The sequence below is a fragment of the Micropterus salmoides genome, unplaced genomic scaffold (assembly GCF_014851395.1).
Source record: "Micropterus salmoides isolate LMB-PRFRI ecotype aquatic unplaced genomic scaffold, ASM1485139v1 Ms_hic_scaffold_1, whole genome shotgun sequence".
Taxonomy (NCBI): domain Eukaryota; kingdom Metazoa; phylum Chordata; class Actinopteri; order Centrarchiformes; family Centrarchidae; genus Micropterus; species Micropterus salmoides.
This window is the reverse complement of record NW_024040040.1, coordinates 54,864,456-54,884,811: the sequence shown is the minus strand read 5'-3', so window position 1 is coordinate 54,884,811 and position 20,356 is coordinate 54,864,456. Positions and strand designations below refer to the sequence as shown.

Here is a 20,356-nt window from a genome sequence, read left to right as displayed (position 1 = left end):
AGACAGAAACACCAGGTATATATACACACACAGGGACTAACGAGCAGGGCGGGAGCAACACAGGTGAAAGACATGAGGCTAACGAGGCACAGGCAGGGGAGAGAGAGAGCAGGGGAAAACAGAGACAGACATGCAGAGGGATCACTGGGGTAACAGACATGACAAGGATTACCGAACACTAGACGACAGACAAGACAGACCCCCAAAACCCAACAGACCAAAACAACAGATAATAAAACTGACTGAGTACAAAACATGACAAGGCAGACAGGATCGTGACAACGTGGATACGTCAACCATCTGGCTTACTCATCGTGGATTCCACACCCGGAAATGCCGCTATCTAACAAGATGAAGAAAGCTGATGCAGCAACATCACTTTTCCCTCATGACTACTGCTCTGATGCCAATGGTAACAGCATGGTCCTCTTCCCGACACCCCTACTAAAATACCTGTCTTGTTTAAGAAATCTAAAAACGAAGCAGAGGTATCCAACGCTACAATACTCGAAGCGGTTCACAACCTCTTCGCCATGTTACAAGAACTCAATGTGCAAATGAAAAACAACAGCGCCATGATTGCACAAGTGGCCAAGAGCGTGGAGTTTAATTCCAAAGAAATAAAAGACCGCCGATCCAAAACTCCTGCTTTGGAAAAGGTGATGAAAAGGTTGGTAACAGAGAACGTCGCTTTACAAGAGAGAGTCCTGGAACTAGAGCGTTACAAACGGCGCTGGAATCTGAAACTGATGAAAGAGCAAGAAAATGAAAACACGAGAGAGAGGGTGTTACAGATCCTACTCAAAATCGCTCCCGCATTGGGCTGAGAAGATGGACGGTATCGTCGACTCCGTGCGCCGCCTGGGCAAAAGAGAGGAAGCCAAGTATCGGCAAGTGATAATGCAGTTCACCATGAGGCACTACCGAGATGAGCTCTGGCGTCTTACCAAGAGATCTGCAGCGTGCAAGGAGCTGAATGTAAGTTTCGCCGAGCACATTCTACCAGCTGCCCGGGAGGCAAGAGCAGCGGTGTGGCCTCAGATTAAGCAGGCCAGAGAAGCAGGTCAGCTACTTCAGGGGCCCATCTGGATACATAAATGGGAAAAGAATTGTGGCTCCTTAGCCAAACTCTCGCAACGCTTCACTAACTCTTCACTGTCTAACGTGAAGACACTTGTTTAAATTCCTACGAAGGACTTCCAAGTTGACTGTTTTCAAGGGGACGTTGCCTTATGTTCACATTCCAAAGCAGTTTTTCTCCTGCTGACAGACCTCGTGTTGTTATTCCTAAGTGGGAGGTTATTGTCTAATGTTAACTGTTGCTTCTAATTTCTGTTTCATTTCGTTCAATGCAAGGGGCCTTAGAGACAGTATCAGACGAAAGGCAGTTTTTCTCTTGTGTAAAAGTAAGAAACCACACTGTGTCCTGCTGCAAGAGACTCACTCCACTGATACGGATGAAAAATTTTGGTCCAATCAATGGGGATAATATTTTATTTTGTCATGTAACTAATCGTTCTGCAGGTACCGCTGTCCTTCTGAACAACTTCCCTGGGAAGATAGCGACATCCAAAAAGAGCACAGATGGTCACTGGATCCTCTGCGTCTCTGTCAGTTTCTGTAGCTCATGATCTGTCTGACCCTTGGTGCTTTATACACCCCAACTTAAAAAAACTTAGTATCTGACTGCTCTATATCTTCTGCTCCCCTGTCTGACCACTGCTTTATTAATCTCACCTTAAAACCCAGTAATTATCACAAACGAAACAAGGGTTACTGGAAACTCAAGGCCAGCTTGTTACAGTCCCAACTGTATGGCCAAGGGATTAAAGACATAATTTATGAAATTACTCAAGACCCCAACCTTCTGTCTTATAGCTCTAAATGGGAATACTTAAATTTCAAAATAAGAGTAAACAATTGCAACAATCTGCCCTTTTAGAAGAGACCAATTTGACAAGAGAGAAAAGTCTCTGCTGTAATAAACCCACACTTACGGATACTGACAAAAGGAAACTACTTACAATACAAACCAAATTAGATAATAAATATACAAGAAAAGCAAATGGAGCCTTCATCAGATCCAGACCAAAGTGGATCGAAGAAGGAGAGAGAAACTCTTCTTATTTCTGTAGATTAAAGAAAACCCGCCAGGAAAGAAATAACAGAAACACTGGAACTATAACCAATGAAGTTTATTCCTTTTACAGCAAATTATATTCTTCTAGATTCTCAGCTGATGCAACAGAGGCCTTCTTTCACCAAATCAGAGGTTTTATTCCCCAAATAAATGAGGACTTCCAAATCACATGTGAGTCAGAGATCACGTATAACGAGCTTGAAAAGGCATTGCAATGTTTGACTTCGGACCGCTCCCCTGGTCCAGATGGCCTCGCAGCCAACTTTTATAAACATGTCTGGGAGCATATCAAAGTACTTTTATTTGAAACACTTAAAGAAGCTTTAAACAACCGCTCACTTCCACAGACGTTGAGGCAATTGTTCTAATTCCAAAACCAAACAAAGATCCCAAATTCTTGGACAACTGGAGACCGATTACACTATTTAAAATGATTATAAATTACTAACACACATATTTTCAAATCGTCTTCAAAAGGGTCTTCCTCAAATAATAAGTGACACCCAATCAGGATTTATGAGAGGTGGATCAATACACAATAATGTTCGCCTTGTCCTTGATTTACTTGAATATAATGAGCATATAAAGGACGACGGCTTTATTCTCTTTATGGATTTTTAATAAGGCGTTTGACACGACAGAACACCCCTTTATTTTTAAGGCTCTGGAACTCTGTGGTTTGGGGGAAAAATTCAGAAACACTATAAAATGTTTTTATTACGAGACTCAGCTCAATATCTCTCCCAGGTGGCACCACGCCTCGCTTCAATATCAACAACAGAGGTATAAAACAAGGCTGCAACGTCTCACCCTCACTCTTCATAATAACAGCTGAAATGTTGTTGAATGTTGAATGTCAATCCTCATCAAAAATTCAGATATCGAGCAGTTACATGTCTTTGATAGCCGAATAGTTATAAGTCAACTGGCTGACGACACCACTCTGTTTCTTAAAAATGTTGAGCAGGTCCCAAAGAAAACTGAAACTATAGACTCATTCTCAAAGACATCCGGGTTACAAGCGAACCTGAAAAAGTGTGAGCTGTTGTCTATACATGACTGCCACCTTGAGGCAGCATATGGTATCCCTATTAAAACTGCAGTGAAATACTTGGGCATACATATAACCAAAGATATTAAGTTAAGTGAATCTTTAAATGTATGGAACAAATTGGATGAATGTAAAGCAAGACTAGACAGATGGTTAAATAGAGATCTTTCTCTGTTTGGTCGCATTTATATTACCAAAATGGAAAGTTTTTCAAGATGCATTTATCCAGCCTACTCTCTGTCCATCCCCAGCAAAGCTGTCAAAACCATCAATACATTAAACTTTGACTACATCTGGAAAAGAAAACCCCATTATCTGAAAAAAGCGACTTTAGTGAAAGACTATGAAGATGGTGGGCTACAAGCCACAGACTTTGAGTGTATAAATGGAACCTTAAGGATTAAATGGTTAAGATGCCTTCTAGCAAACAGTGGAAGTTTCTGGTATTGTGTGTCCAGGGAATTGTTTTTTGCGCTGTGATTTTGATGTTCCAAAACTTTCTATAAAACTGTCTGAGTTTCATTCACAAGTTCTGTTATAATGGAAACTCCTGTACAAACACAATTTTACTCCCCATAACATACCCACCTGGAACCGCAGATTCATTCTCTTTAGAAATAAGTCCCTGTATCTCAACGATTGGATGGAAAACAATATTTATCTGTCACACATTTACAACTATGGAAATGTTTTATCTTTTGAAGATTTCGGTACAAAACTTAATATCCAGTGTGATTGTAAACATTATGACACGGTTATCCAAAGCATCCCATCTGCCTTCCTTTTGATGGCAAAAAATGCATCTCAAAAAAAAAATTAATCTCATATGTTCAACCCCCCGTCTTCTTCCTTCACTGATGATTGCTGGTCACCAGTTCTGTAGAAACAAAGTGTTCTGTGATCTCTTCACTCTGACTTGCAGCCGAAATGCTGCCTCTCTTATTTTCATTCTTCTCTGAAGAAACTACGCACAGACTTCTTAAAGTTACCTTTATCACCAAAAGCTAAAGAGCTTCACTTCAAAGTATTTAATGACACATTAAGAGATCTCCTCTCACATAGATTTAACATTGATCCAACTAACTGTATATTCTGTGATGAGGACATGGAGACCACATATCATTTGGTTTTCTTCTGTCCTTACAGGAACACTTTCTGGTGTGACATGTATGATTGGCTGGATCTCCAGGTCTCTCTCCAGGTTCACTAGCGATAACATCACATTTGGAATTATAATGAAGGACAAAAATTATGAACTGCTTTTAAACACTTTAATTATCTCGGGTAAATTTTTCATCCACAAATGTAAATGTTTGAAAACACAGCCTCTTTTTACTGTCCTCAAGAAAGAATTTGTATTATACTACAAGTCCCTGTTGTTCATGAAGAAGAAAACAGCTAAAAAACTTTAGTGATGCCTTAAAATGATCTGAAGCCCCATAACTGTTTTACTACTGTTTCTTTAGCCTGTCTTTTTTTTGTTTGTTTGTACTATTACGTACATATTTTCTTCTCTTTTAATTTATTTTCTTCTTCCTAAAGCGTATGTGCTCCGTTTCCTGTTAGCACTGATATTTGGTGATCTGTGCCAGATACTGTTGTAAATCTTCACCTCAATAAACAAAAAACAAAAAGGAAGTAATAGGTGCGTTTGACTTCACGCGGCGCTGCGCAGCGCTGACTTAACGTGATGCATGCTGGACTTAAAACAAGGAATGCTGGTTAGAAATTGTGTCCGACTTTCGCCGGCGCTGCAAAACGTCACCATGTCACATGACATTAAAACCTCGCGGGAGCAAGGCGGGAGCAGGCATAGACATATATATAGAGGAACTTTGATATTACGGTACTGAAATCGTAGCCAGCTAGCTAGGCTATGTTTACTGCACCGGCCGGTGTTCACCCGGCTATGAACAGTGTCTTTGAGCACTGTGTAAAGCGCTATATAAATATAATGTATTCTGTTTTTATTATTATTATTATGATAAGGTGCTGAGAACCGCAGAGACGGTGATGCGCCGAGCTTCAACAGTGCAAGCTCCTAAGGGGTCGACAGTCACACACATCGTCCGGGAGGAGACTGGAACGGAGGGAGTTTTTCTGCTCGGGGACACACTGAGGAGACACAGTTTGGCATCGACAACTATCGTTCTGACTTGTCGTCATTGGTTGTGTCTGTTTCTCAGGATCAGGCTGCACCACGTCGCCAAACTCACCTCTCTTGAACTGCAGAAAGGGAGCACGAGAAAGAAGCTCTTTCAGGGCTTTTAGTTCATGAAAAGCTTTTGTGTGTGTGACAGAGAGACAAATATAAAAAGCTTCAAGTAGACTCTAATATAATTTAATCATATATTGTTTGTTTGTTATTCATATTTATTGGTTCAAATTATTAAAATATGGGACTTTACTCTCTCTACCTGTTTCTCTACAGTGTGTGATCTGCAGAATACCTTTCACAGCCTTCATCACATATCATAGGGTGACCAGACGTCAGGGACAGTCCCCGTCATTGGCTGCCTGCCCTGCTAAATACAGAAAAAACTCTGAATAGAAGTAATAGTGTTAATTTACTTAATCATATCTGGCGGATAGAATAGATAGTTTTTCTTGTGGGGTGCCCCAAGGGTCCATATTGGGCCCCATGCTTTTTTCACTGTACATGCTGCCATCTCCTTTCATTTCTTTGCAGACGACATACAAATCTATTTACCTGTAAAGTCTAACGACAAAGCTGCAACTCAGTCCTTGCTCAACTGCCTGAGAGATCTTAAAATATGGTTGAATCAGAACTTTCTCTGTCTGAATGAAAGTAAGACTGAAGTTGTTGTGTTCAGTCGAGCTGGGGATTTAAGTGCTTGTATAGATGTTCTTGGTACTTTAGGAACATTTAGTCGTCCATTTAAGAATCTAGTTGTGATCTTTGACAGTGCTTTTAAGTTTGAAAAACAGATTAGTTCTGTAGTAAAATCCAGTTTCTTTCAGCTGAGACTGTTGGCCAAAGTCAAGCCCTACCTACGGATCAGCGGATCAGTCATCTCTCCATCGGTTACAGTCAGTCCAGAACGCAGCAGCCCAACAGGAACTAAAAAGCGTGATAACATTACCCCTGTTTTAGCCTCGCTCCACTGGCTTCCTGTCCGCTTTAGGATTGATTTTAAGATTTTATTGCTTGTTTGTAAAATTTTAAATGGGTTGGCACCTTCTTATTTATCAGAACTTTTACATGTCCACACTCCGGTCATCCAGTCAGATGCTCCTCGATGTCCCCAGATGCAGGTTAAAAACTAAAGGTGGCCGAGCCTTCTCAGTAGCCGCTCCTAATCTTTGGAACACTTAACTGTTGAAATAAGAAATGCCCAAACTCCTGACACTTTCTAATCCTAAAGACCCATCTTTATTCACTGGCCTTCAAACAGAGTTGAGTAGTGACATTTATTTTATTTTTTACTTTTTCTACTGTTGTCATGTATATTTGTTGTCTATTGTGGAAAGCACTTTGGTCAACTAGTGTTGTTTTTAAATGCGCTATAGAAATAAACTTGAACTTTAAAATAGAAAAAATTGATAGTCAAACCGGAAACCAGCAGGCGGCAGCGGCCGGTGGCGCGTCTGTCTCTATATAAGTCTAAGAAAAAGACGAAGAAGAAAGAGACGCAGCTCATTGGACAGATCAGATTACAGTCCCTTCAGCAGCCAATGGAGGAGCGGAGGAGCACAGAGTGGGCGGGGCCAGCTGCTGTTAGCCTGCGGTGGCTAAGCTAGTTAGCTGTCCCCCAGCTCTCTCCGTCCTGCCGGACCTTGGAATCCGTCTCCGGGTTTAAATGGCCCCCGTCGCCCTGAAGCTCTCCGCTCCCTGGCGTTTGGTGAGAAGAAGAAGGTGAGGATGTTGCTGTTAGTTCTCCGAGTCAGCAGAAGGTTAATGTGAGTTAGCAGCAGCTGCTGAATGCATCAGGAGATCAGAAGGCAGCATCAGTCTGAAGGTTTAGAGGAGCAGCTGCTTCTTCATAGGACAGCAGAACAGCAGCCAGCTGTGACCTCTGGTCCAGATCCACAGAGGAGGGTCACCGGGCCGAGGTTCATTCACCACAATCACAAGCAGCTTTATTGCACAGATGAGGAACGTGACTCTGGATTGGACAAAGCTCCCGATGTGCTGACTGACAGGCTGCAGTGTAGAGAACACAAGTAGACACACTGTGAACAACAACAGTGCAGGGAGGGAATTATTATTATGTACATGATACACAGAGCAAAGGAAGCAGGAAGTATTATTGTGCAGGTGTTATGAGGTAGGTGGCTTTGGTGTACAGTTTATACAACATGACAGTATGAACAGCTCTGAAATAGAGAAGGAGTCGACCGGAGGCAGACGGCGAGGAGGCCGCCTTAGTGGCTCAGAATCTTGTCCCCACGCCAGCTGATAAACAGATGATCTGATGCTCTGAATGTTTTCTCCTCTGTGTCTCCAGCCTGGTCCGGTTCTCCGCCGTCGTTCCCGGTCTGAAGTTCCACACCACAGCCTCTCCCATGACGGGTGAGTCTGCCGCGGCAGAAACCTTTCACTCTGTCGGGGTCATGTGACCGAGCCGCAGTTTGAAGGCTGAAAGCGTTGGTCGATCGGCCGACTGACAATCGATCGATCGATAATCGGTTCTTTATGAATCAGAACGTGGCAGAAGGTTCGTCCGGTCGCAGCTTCTCACCGTGAGGACGTGTCGCTTTAAAGCTTCTGACTTCTCACTCAGACCAGCCGAACTTTCTTCACCGGCCGCGGGTCAGTGAGAGACGAGCTGACGAGCACGCAGTAAAACAGTTTGAGAAATAAAAACCACGAACATGTAAAATATAGAAACATGTCAGAGACGAGAACCGAAACAACAGCGGGAGTAAAACCTTTAAAAACATGAAGACGATTAGATAAAATAAATAATGTCCATAAAACAGCCGACTGAAGAGGAAGGGTTTAACACATCAACTCTCCCAGCAGCTCCAGGTTTAAAGACTAACAAGGCTTCTCTGTGCATCGTTATTCTTCATCATTTGGATGAATTCTCCGAGCTCAGAGCTTCAGCAGCGTCCTGTTACGTTCTCGCTGATGGCGTTCTGTGCGTGCAGGTGCGACGGTGCAGCAGTTCGAGGAGGCCAAGAGCAAACTGTCGGCGCTGAAGAACGACCCGGGCAACGAGGTCAAGCTGAAAATCTACGCTCTCTTCAAACAGGTGGGAGGTGTTCCACATGTTTGTGCTCTGCTCTGTTTCTTTAACTTGTTTCTGAAACCATGGAAACCTGTTCTGGTACAACCCCTAAATAAGAAGAACAGCTCCTGAGTTTCAGCAGCTCTTCTGCTCACATTCAGAATGTCTCCCACAGATCTGACATGTTGAACAAAGGGTTTCTGCTTCCACATCCAAATGCTGCAAAGGTTTCAGTAAAAGCTGAAACGTGTCTCTAACTGATGGACGTGTCTGCTGAAAGGCCGCTGTGACACTGTTACACATGTAGGACTGAATGTTCCCACAGTATCACGTCTTACTGGAACGTTGGGTTCATTCTGTTAACAGCAGATCTGCTTTGACTCTGTCTGCAGTATGTTGTATATTAATTACACATGTAACTCCTCCTCCTCCTCCTCCTCCTCCTCCTCCTCCTCCTCCTCCTCCTGCAGGCCACTCAGGGTCCCTGCAACACCCCCAAACCAGGCATGCTGGACTTTGTCAACAAGGTTAAATGGGAGGCGTGGAAATCTCTGGGCTCCGTACCACAGGTACTCCTGCTGCAGGATCTGTGTATATATGGATTATAATTATAGATGGATTCATGTGTTCATCATCAGTTTAATGGTGCAGCTCATTTTAATGACCTATATTCTGCTGGCAGATCAATAATCATTTATCTAAATCATAAGAACGCATCTTAATCTATTTTGTCTGTAAAGTAACAAAAGCTTTCAAATAAAGTGAGCAGCTGCACCGGTATTAAAGTCGCTCAGCAGTTAAATAACAAATGATTCCTTTATTGATGCTCACGTCTTTGTGTCGCTCAGGATGAAGCCAGGCAGCAGTACTGCGACCTGATTGGCTCCCTGGTGGCGGCAGAAGGTGGAAGCTCCGCCCAGGTGGCAGCTCAGCCCGCTGGGAGCGGGACGACGTACGAGACGCTATTGGTCACCACGGAGGACGGCATCACCACCATCAAACTGAACCGACCGGCCAAGAAGAACGCCATCACTACTGAGGTGTGTGTTTCAAACCTGTTGTTCGGTATAACGTCCTCGACAGACTCTCTCTGTCTCCCAGTTTCTGGTTTTGTGTTTTCACGCTGCTTCCTCTTCTCTCACAGATGTACTCTGAGATCATGGCAGCTCTGCAGCAGGCGGCTAAAGACGACTCGGTCCTCACTGTTTTCACTGGTACACACACACACACACACGCAGAGCGCTGATTGGCCGTCTGTGTCGTAGGGCTGGGCGTGGTCTGCAGTAAAACATCAGGATGGATGACGGCGTTGGGGGCGGGGTAGCGGCCGCCTAAAAGACGGGTTTCTTACAGTTACTTTCAACCGTCGCAGCCCGTCCTTAAAAGTGACGGGAAACCTGTTCAGCAGCGCGTTTTAGAAATGAATCCACTTTACTGGAACAATAATGAACCTGAGGAGTCAACAAGCAGCCAAAGTGAAAACACTGCAGCCTCTCAGGCCAGAGGATGCTGCATCCTACAGGCTATAAAAAATAATAAAACAGCAGCAGTATGATTTATGCATAAAAGCATAAAGAATTAGCAAGTGTCTCGACTAATGTTTCTGTTTTGAAGAAGTATTCAGCACTTTTATGAAGCACAAACGTTGCTTAACGCCACTCTCTCCTGCCGGGTGGACGCTTCACTGGCAGCGGCTGCCGGAGTTTCTTTCTACAGGCTAAGTTTCACGCTGCTGCTTTAGCAGGTGCTTCAATACAAAAGTGTTCGCGGTTCAAAGCAAAGTTTCCAACCATGTTGTTTGCATCTCTGAGTGTGACGTCGGGTGTCGCTGACCTGCAGCGCAGTCATGAAACACAAACAGATCCGACTCTGAAATGGCCGTTTATTATTGAGTCAACAAGAATTTAGGAACAATGCGTAATCTACGTTGATTGCAGCGGTTGACTTCTGTTTCTGAGCTCCTGAATGTTTAAGTGAACATCAGTAAACGTTCCTGCAGCTCTGAACTGAAACTTTAATGCTTCTCAGGGTCACGCTGACGGATTACTGATAATTCTCTCTCTCCTCTGCAGGAGCTGGAGATTTTTACTCCAGTGGAAACGACCTGAGCAACTTCACCAAGATCCCCGAGGAGGGGTGGAGGAGAGCGCCAAACGTGGGGGAGAGCTGCTCCGGTGAGCACTGATTGGTTGATGGTTTTAGAAAGTGGCTCATGTATGAACACCAGGACCAGGATGATGCAGACGGACCCCTCTGTCCCTGCTGACACCTGTGGTCTGTACTATGAAGCGAGGTAACCGGCTTATCCAGGTAACTTCAGGTGTCCCGATTAACCTGTACTACCGAGGTCTCTTGCCGTGGCGATTTTTAATTTTATTTTATTTGACCTTTATTTTACCAGGAAGTCTCATTGAGATAAAAAATCTCTTTTACAAGAGAGACCTGGCCGAGGTAGCAGCCATACATAAACACAACATATTAAAATGCTTCGTACAATCATGACAAAATTCACAAAAACAAACAACCAAAGAAAACAACACAAAAAACATATCTATTCATACAAAATGGCCTTTCAAGAAAAACAATCACATCTCTCCTCACCACATTCTTTATGATGCTCTTAAATTATCAATTGATATACACGTTTCTAGTTTTAAGATCTTTTAGCAAATTATTCCATGCCCAGGGTGCAAAGTATGAAAATGCAGTTTTCCCCAAAACCCTGGGTACATTAAAAAGCAACCACTTGGAGTGTAGCTGGTAACTAGCAGAATTGATACAGAGAAGGGTTCAGAGGTAGCTGGAAGTTTACCTAGCATGGTTTATATATAAAATTATACCAGTGCTGTCTGCGGGTGGTCAGCGATGTCCAACCTACCAGATCATAAAGAATGCAATGGTGAGTGAGGGACTTTGCATTTGTAATAAAGCGTAGAGATGCATGATACACTGAATCAAGGCTCTGTAAGATGGAGGAGGCTGCGTGCATATATAATATGTCACCATAATCATCATCCACAAGTTTTTTTTTTTACAGACAGTAAAGCTAGATTTATTTCTAAATAAAAGCCAATCTTCACTTTGAGCTTCCTAACTAGATTAGCAATATGTACATTAAATAAAAGTTTGTCATCTATTCATATACCCAAGTACTTGTACGTGGGTACCCTTTCAATGAATTTACCAGACATAAAAATGCAAAGATGATCAAGCAACTGTAGGCGACCTTTTTAGGATTTAAAACCAATTTTAATTGAGCAGAGCAGTTTGTAATGACTGAAATGCAGTCTGAAGCTCTTGCACAGCCTGTGCTATGGAAGGAACATGAGTATAAATGACAGTGTCATCAGCATAGAAGTATTTTTGCTTGGACGTCCTTACCTAAATCATTTATAAAAATAGAGAACAGAATAGGTCCCAAAACAGACCCCTGGGGGACCCCTTTAGATAGCTCAAACTCAGATTTGTGGCCTTCTGCATAGACACACTGAGTCCGATCTACAAAATAGTTTCAAACCATTTAACAGCATTAGGACAGAAACCAGCATCCCTAAGTTTATTCAGCAACAATTCATGATCCACAGAATCGAACCCCTTGGATAGATCTACAAATAAGGCAGCGCAATGCTGTTTTCTGTCTAAGGCACCAATAAGATAATTTATTACCACCATAGCAGCAGTAATGGTACTGTGGCCCGTTCTAAAACCAGATTGAAAACTGTTTAAAATATTATTATCAAGTAAGAACTGTTACTGTAAATTTACCCGGGATTCAAGGATCTTAGCCAGGATTGAGAGTTTGGAGATGGGACGGTAGTTGTTTAGTTCTGAGGGGTCCCCACCTTTAAATAAGGGGAAAACATAAGCAGCTTTCCAGATTTGCGGTATTGAATTGGACACAAGACTCAAATTAAAAATGTGAGTAATAAACTCAGCAATAACATCTGCCGCCACCTTTAGGAGATAAGGATCCAGATTGTCGGGACCTGCAGATTTTTTGTGGTCAACGCCTTTCAGAGCTTTACAAACTTGAGCAACTGAAATAGTTTTAAGATTAAACAAATCCAGATTTCTATCAGTTGCAGTGGTGACAGAACATGGGACAGGTGCATTTACATTTGAGCTGTCAAATGCAGACCCAGCACAGATAAAGTGTTTGTTTAACTGACTGACCGGAGCAGCTTTATCCTTTATTTCATCTGAGCCAACCAGAATGTGTTCAGGGAGGCTTGAAGCAACATGTGTACCTGACATAAATTTAATTACTTTCCAGAATTTTGAGGTGTTATTTAGATTCTCTGTAACTGTCTTCACATAAAACTATATATACGTACCTGCGTATTGTTACCTACATCCTGCCGGGGGAACGCTGGCTGTGGTTGTTAACAGCATCCTGAATGGAAATGTGACGTCATGACGCGTGTCCTTCCTCAGTCAGCACGTCTTTTTAAATGAATGAACTCAATCAGCTGATCTATGATGCGTTCACTTAACGCAGGACTCGCGGACGCCTGAGCGTCCTGTAGTGTCTCAGTTTGGGTTCAGGTTCAGGACTCTCTCTCCTTCATCTGCAGGGAGTACGTGAAGGCCTACATCGACTTCCCGAAGCCGCTGGTCGCCGTGGTGAACGGACCGGCTGTGGGGATCCCAGTCACAGTGTTGGGACTGTTCGACCTGGTCTACGCTACAGAGAGGGTACGCACACGCACGCACACACCAGACGCTGACGTCAGAAACAGGTTCACCTCATGAACCAGTCTCTCTCCCCCCCACAGGCCACCTTCCAGACTCCCTTCAGCCAGCTGGGTCAGAGCGCCGAGGGCTGCTCCTCCTACACCTTCCCCAAAATAATGGGCCTCGCCAAGGTACACACAGAAGAAGAAGAGGACGCAGCTGACTTCTTTAAAAGCTCAGACTGTTCTGTTAGTTTCATGTGAGGAAGGTCTCAGCCTCCTCATCATCAGCGCTTCATACACCTCAGCGTTTATTCACCAACTCTGTTTGTGGTTATTCACCAACTCTGTTTGTGGTTATCCACAAACAGCTTGTTGTTGTTGTTGTTGTAGTAATAAACTGCCCCCCCTCCCTTTAGGCCAGTGAGATGCTGCTGTTCAACAAGAAGCTGACGGCGGTCCAGGCCTGTGAACTCGGTCTGGTCACCGAGGTTTTCCCTGACAGCAGCTTCCAGTCGGAGGTTTGGACCAGACTGAAGGCCTACGCCAAGCTGCCCCCCAACGTAAACACACTCTCTGTATTTTAGCGCTCCTGCTTTGTTCACTTTGAGGAACAGGTCGTGTTGCGTTTTCTCTCACCGTAAAACTTTGATTAATAGGATAATTATACACACCGCTTCATAAAATATGTTTAGATTTCATGCTGATTTGTTCCTCTGCGGTTGGAATGAAGTTCTGAACACAACAGCATCACGTTCAGACAGCGAGCCCTGCAGCCTGGTGATTTTAGACAGGAATCTTAATTAATTAACGGGATAGTTTCTTAGATGGAGCCCATCTGTAGGCTATAATTGAATTTTCCAAAGTGTTTTCACATATTTAGATAGATTATTTTACGTGTCCAAAAAATAGTGAGCCGGGGTTAATAACAGAAAAAAAATCCTAGATGAAAGTGTGAAATTTACATGAAGAAAAATCAGAAATTCCCTGCAATTAATGTCATAAACATTGAAAATCACTCTGTTTTCTTCTGAATATGGCCATCCAAGGTGAATGATAGTGATTGTGGGTTAAACTCGCGAGTATTTAAGTATATTAAGTTTAATATAACTTTCCAGTGCATGCATAACACACTGCAGACGTGTGTGAGATGTTGCAGCCTTGCAAAGTGAAGTTCCTCTCATAAATGTTTGACTATAATGCCAGAAAAGGTTTTTTTAGATTAATCTTGGAAATTAAATTCTGTCTCGGATTATTCCCCCTCTCCGCTGGCTCCTTTTTTATGTGCAGCTGTACCTTTTACATCTGAATCATATTACACGTAAAAGAAGAGCCCGTAAAATAGAGAATAGAGATTTGAACTACAACAAGAACACTGTGCCAACGAGCCTCGCTGGCTCTGTCGGCCGCCACGATATTAGATTTAGCCGCTAACGTGTCTTTACATTCATAATTACCTGAAACTAACACCGTGCGTTCCTCTGGAGAAATACGGAGCAAAAAAACTCGGCCGAACACGCCCCTTTCAGGGGAGCGTGCACCACCTCTGATTAAGTTAACACGGACTCAACTAACCAACATCCACCGTCGTAGTGTAACTCCAGTGTGGAAAATGTGGGAACACATTTAGACAAAAAGGTCTCCATTAGAAGCCTGGTCTGGTTTTTATAGAAGTTCTCTGGATGTAATAAAAATATTCTGTTTTAAGTAAATAAAGTGTTTCATAGTTGCCTGTTTCAGTCCTGGGACGCCCGTCAGGGTCAGCTCAGGGATTTTAGCAAATAAAAGCCCGGGCTGTTAATCAGAGTTTTACGGTATGCACCTCCTCTACAGAAACATCTTCTTCTCTTTCAGTTTGCTGCTGTGCAAACCTTCCACAGTTCAGATCAGGAAAGTTTTAGAGGAAATCCAGACGAACAACCATCAACAGAGCGCAGGACTCTGAACCACTAGCTGGTCCAGACCAGAACCTCTGCGGCCTGTTGGATGATCACTGTGGAGAAAAGCTAAATAAGCTCTCTCTCTCTCTCTCTCTCTCTCTCAGTCTCTGGCGCTCTCTAAACAGCTGATGCGCTCGGTGGACAGGGAGCGTCTCCACGCGGTGAACGACGCCGAGGTGGAGCGTCTGATGGAGCGCTGGACGTCGGACGAGTGTTTCAACGCCGTCATGAGCTTCTTCCAGGCCAAGGCCAAACTCTGAGCGAGGTGTGAGTGTGAACAGATCGGTAATCGGGGCGAAATGTAAACGGCGGTGGGAGCAGCTCCGTCCTGCAGGCGGCGTGCCTCCACACGCTGACCCGTTAGTTCCCTCCTGAATGAGACTGATTCTCTGGAGAGAAGTAGATTAACTGCTGTCTGGTTTACTGCGTGTGAAACTGTCCTGAATGTTACTCGTAGATGAAGAGCAGCCAGCCAATCACAGAGCAGCGCTAACGTTAACTAACCTTCACTCTCGCTGCAGCCGCCTGTCTGACTGAGAACATCACGATGTCTGTAACCTTCCTGTGACTCGAGGTTAAAGTGCCTTAAACTCTTTGTAGCTCGCCACTCTGTCCCCTCAATTAAAGAAACTTTGGAATTATTCAAAAGCGGACGAGTTGTGTTTTATGTAAACGGGTTACCATGGAGATCCACCTGGTTAGACCTGAGCCAGGTCTCTGTGGTCCCGGAGAACCCGAGTCTGGTGATCACATGGCGTGTCCTTTTAAAAGAAAGCTCACCGCTGTCACACGTCTGACTGACAGCAGCTCGTCTGGGAAATATCACCAAGAAGAATTAGTAATACTTACAGTACACGAGCTGCGTACGTTAAACACACAATACTATAACACAATCATAATATATGAGAGGTAAAAAGAAAGCAGTGATCTACATCTGTATTTCAGCAGGATTGTGGGCGCTCAGCTGATCCAGCAGGTGGCAGCACTCGCCTGTAAATGAAGCTCAGAGCTTCACATGAAGTTCCTGCAGAGCAGCCTGAGGACTGAGTCTGTTAACAATGCTGCTCTGGATTAAAGGAGCAGTCTGACATTTTGGGTGGTAAAACTTCTTGTTCATAAGAAATGACTAACAAGGTGAGAGAAATGTGTCCTTGTGCTGCGTTTTAAAGAATTACCTGCTGCCTTGTTTCTCTGAGCTCAGAAGTTAAACTGTGTTTTTAAAGTCTCCTCCTGTCGGGGGAACAGTGAGAGTTTGGTCTCAGACAATATCTCCAAAAACAAATCCTCTGTCCCTTTACAGTGACTGGAGGAAATATTCTGTAGGCCAAACATTAAATTACGGGAACAAACCGTGGATTTACAGTAAATGAAGGAAATAACTCCACTCTCTTGTCTGTTCAGTGGGCATGAAGCTGCATCCAGCCGCTGGTTAGCTTAGCTTAGCATAAAGACCGGAAACGAGGGGCCACAGCTAGCCTGGTTTGGTTTTAATGGTTTTAAAATGAATCGGTACAAGCGGCCAGACACATTACACAAGAAGTAGTTCCACAGGGAGCACACTGGAGCAGCAGCTTTATTGAGTCTCTGCTGGTTTCTAGATAACTTGGACCTGACTACCTGAAGTCCTAACTCAGGGGTTGTTAACATCCTGTAGCGGGAAAGTCCTAAAGATTCTTCAGCAACATGGCTGCTGTCTAGAGTAACCAGACGTTTTCCGGGGACAGTCCCCGGTTTTGGTGGCCTGTCCCTGGAAATGTCCCTGTTTTGTGTTAATCACAGACTGTATAAGATGTTAACAGACCTCAAATCAGATTCTACGTGGCCAGAAAGACTGGACAGCAGAGCAGACAGGTGTCATGCCGAAAACCGATTGCCGTCTGCGGGAAACTTCGGAATAATCACAATTGTGGCTAAATAAGTGTTTGCAGTTTGTAGCGTAACCAAGCATGACTCTTGTTACGTGATTAACAGAAGCCTGTTGCAGCCTATAATTAACATGACTTGGTGCTGAGTTATATATAAAATAATTTTATTATCCCTCTCTAACTCTACATTACTTAACTTGCTGCGTACCGACTAACCCGGTCCTGATTACCTGCTAAAATACCTTTAAACGGCCAATAAAACTCATGTAATGCAGTATTCTTCGTCCAGACAGTGACTGCAGCCTCTATTGACTGAAAAGTTATTTCTGCCCTGAAATGACTTTATTATATTCATGAGGATTATATTTGACAGATTATATCTCACCTGGTACTTTTTACCTCTTATAATACCTTTAAACGGCCAATAAAACTCATGTAATGCAGTATTCCACTTACTGACTGAAAGGTAGATTCTGCCTCAAAATGACTTGATTTCATTCAGAAGTTATATTTGACAGATCATAAAACCAAAATATATTTCATATATAATGACATGAGATTTTTTTAACGACATACTGAGCACCAAACCAAAACTGTCCCCGGTTTCCACTTCAGAAATCTGGTCACCTTACTGCTGTCAGAGTCTCTGTTGGAAACTGTATTTTACATGTTGTGGTTAAAACTGTAGACGCTGAGCTGTGACGTTAAACTTCGTCTGCAGCTCCGTGTTCTTACTTTCTGAATTCACAAAGGTCAGTCCACCTTAAATACTTGTAAAATGCCGGCGCTGTTACGGTGTGTTAGCGTTTTCCCGCAGGCTCGTCCTTGGTGGACGGCTGAGAAGAGGACTTGATGAACCTTCTGGACCAAACGTTCTCACCGTTGAACCTCTCAGCAGCTCTGACCTCACTCTGCTTTGAAGCCCGAGCAGGAAGCAGGACGGCTTCATCTCTCTGAGTTGTGGCCCCTGCGGGTCGCCATACTTAAATTCCATTGTTGTGGGATTTAACAATGGCGTCCTGAGCTCTGGGACGTCCAGCGGTGTCTGCAGAGGCCTCTCAGCCCTCCTGTATTTATGAGGGGCGTCACAGAGCTTTTCTTTTTTCTCTGCAGCCTGAAACATGTCGGGCTCGTCCGCCTCCCCAGAGCACCGAACGCAACCCTCCGTATAAATCTCAGCTCGCCCCCCCGCCTGGATCTGGGCTGTACGGAGAAATAAGATCCAGAAAGCGGTGAATGTACCCGTCGCTGCTGTGACAAACAACGTCTGCTGAGAGACCAACATGGAGCAGGAAGAGAAGGAAGGGATTTATGTTTCAACATCGGAAAAGAGTTCAAACATCCATCTGTGCAGCTTCAGGGAAGAACCGAGGAGCGCTTTATAGTCCCGGTCCACATTTACATAATAACCTCATGAAATCATCAGCGCCCCGAGCTGCTTTCATTTAATTTCCTGAAAATTTCCGTCGAGGTTATGAAGAAACTACCGAGCTGTTACCAGGAATTTCACTGAGATAAACTTTGCTAACGAGTTTGTGCATCGAGGCGTCGTTTAGGATCTGTTCCAGTGTGTTTTCATGTTCTTCTTCTGCACAGTTTTAAATGGTGTTTAACTTCACTTTATTAAGGGCTGGCTTAAATTAACCATTTATCTGTTTGTTTCTTTTAAAGCAAGATGGATGACAAGCACCTACAGTGCTCTAGAATGTAATGACGAGTGAGCAACAGCTACTAAATGGACCTTGTGATGAGGAAGAAGCTCAGTGAATCTCTGATTCACAATATGAGTGAATCCTTGTTGGGATTAAATCTTAAATAAGACACAAACTCTCGAGAACAAAATCGAAACCAGCAATGCTAACAGCTCTAAAGAAGTAAGGACGATATGCTTTCTTTACTTCCCTTAAAGACATTTGGACTGAAATGTCCCCGACCAAAGGTGGTCCAGTTCAGACAGCAATAAAACGACAATCCTGCACAACAGCTTTGTAACTGATGTGTGCACATTTAGGAGTCTTTCTCTTCTTCAGATGACTGTTTGGTTTGGTTTGGGTTTGAAACAGACGGTCACATGATGCTCGTCTTTTCCACGCCCAAGACTGCTCCTCCTGGACCCGACTGCAAAAGCCCTTAAAGCATTAAACTTTGCACATACATTTTTACATACACGAACATGCTTTGGTGTTTAGGTGGAGTAAATAAATAAAACATGCAAAAGTCCAGAACCAAAGCAGTCGTTCGTGAGTTGACCTCCAGCGACGACACAAGCTGGAAAAGCCACATTCATTTTCTCTGCGCGTGACGGGAGGAGGTGAAGGAGAGAGCCAGGAGTCAGGGATCAGAGGGAGGAGGTGAAGGGAGAGCCAGGAGTCAGGGATCAGAGGGAGGAGGTGAAGGAGAGAGCCAGGAGTCAGGGATCAGAGGGAGGAGGTGAAGGAGAGAGCCAGGAGTCAGGGATCAGAGGGAGGAGGGGAAGGAGAGAGCCAGGAGTCAGGGATCAGAGGGAGGAGGTGAAGGAGAGAGCCAGGAGTCAGGGATCAGAGGGAGGAGGTGAAGGAGAGAGCCAGGAGTCAGGGATCAGAGGGAGGAGGTGAAGGAGAGAGCCAGGAGTCAGGGATCAGAGGGAGGAGGGGAAGCAGGGCCGCGTTGTTGGTATTTATTACTGAGCTGCGTCGAATTGCTGTGATTTATAAATGTTAGAAAAACAAGAAGGAACTCAGACAATTTTACATGCAGAGGATTCGACGGCGCTCGGCCCCGAGACTGCGGGTCAAAGGAACATCTTCGTGAGATCGTTCTGGATGCAGCAGCTCTTCACACTGCGCGCAATGTGAAAGCGTCAGTCGTGTTATTTGTACGCAGATTGATGAGACCAGGTTGAACAACGTGAGTCCAGTTCTGTTCAGTTTAGAGGTTCTAGGTCTTCACTTTGCTTAAAGCTGCAGGAGGCAGAGGCTTTTTTGTTTGTTCATGTTCTCCATGTACTTTTACAAGAAGTACACCTTGAATGCAGGCGTTTGGAGTACTTTTTCCATTTAGTGTTCCCTCAATCAAGTTTTCTAATTAATTATCTTCCTAAATTACAGAGTAACTTTACCTCCTCCTCATGTCTGGTCTTTGCTGACCAAACTTGTCTCCGAACCAAAACCCTGTCACCCAAAGAGATTTAACCAATATTAGCTGCGTATCTAGATACTGTATGTTTCAGAGCATTAGCTTCAGTTGCCTCCCAGCTCGGTGCGCAAGCTTCATGATCTAGGTAACGTACTGAAGGATGTAGCTAATGCAGTTAATGTTTGTGAGACTTTTATACACATATTGTGTAGAGCAGGTGTTTTCAAAGTCTGACACTGGGGGACTCCCCATAGACACTCGACATTTGAGCCAAAATAACCTAATATTGCTGTTTGACATAACTTCTGACTGCACCAAATAGTTTTAAAAAGCTCTGTCCTAAGGCATTTATTAGTTTCTGACTCTGATGAGGGGAAA

The 20,356-nt window shown here is 43.9% G+C and overlaps 1 pseudogene; it reads left to right on the top strand.

Annotated features, from left to right (window-relative positions):
* Nucleotides 1–6,912: 6,912 nt before the first annotated feature.
* Nucleotides 6,913–15,647, top strand: LOC119897080 (annotated as a pseudogene).
* Nucleotides 15,648–20,356: the final 4,709 nt, after the last annotated feature.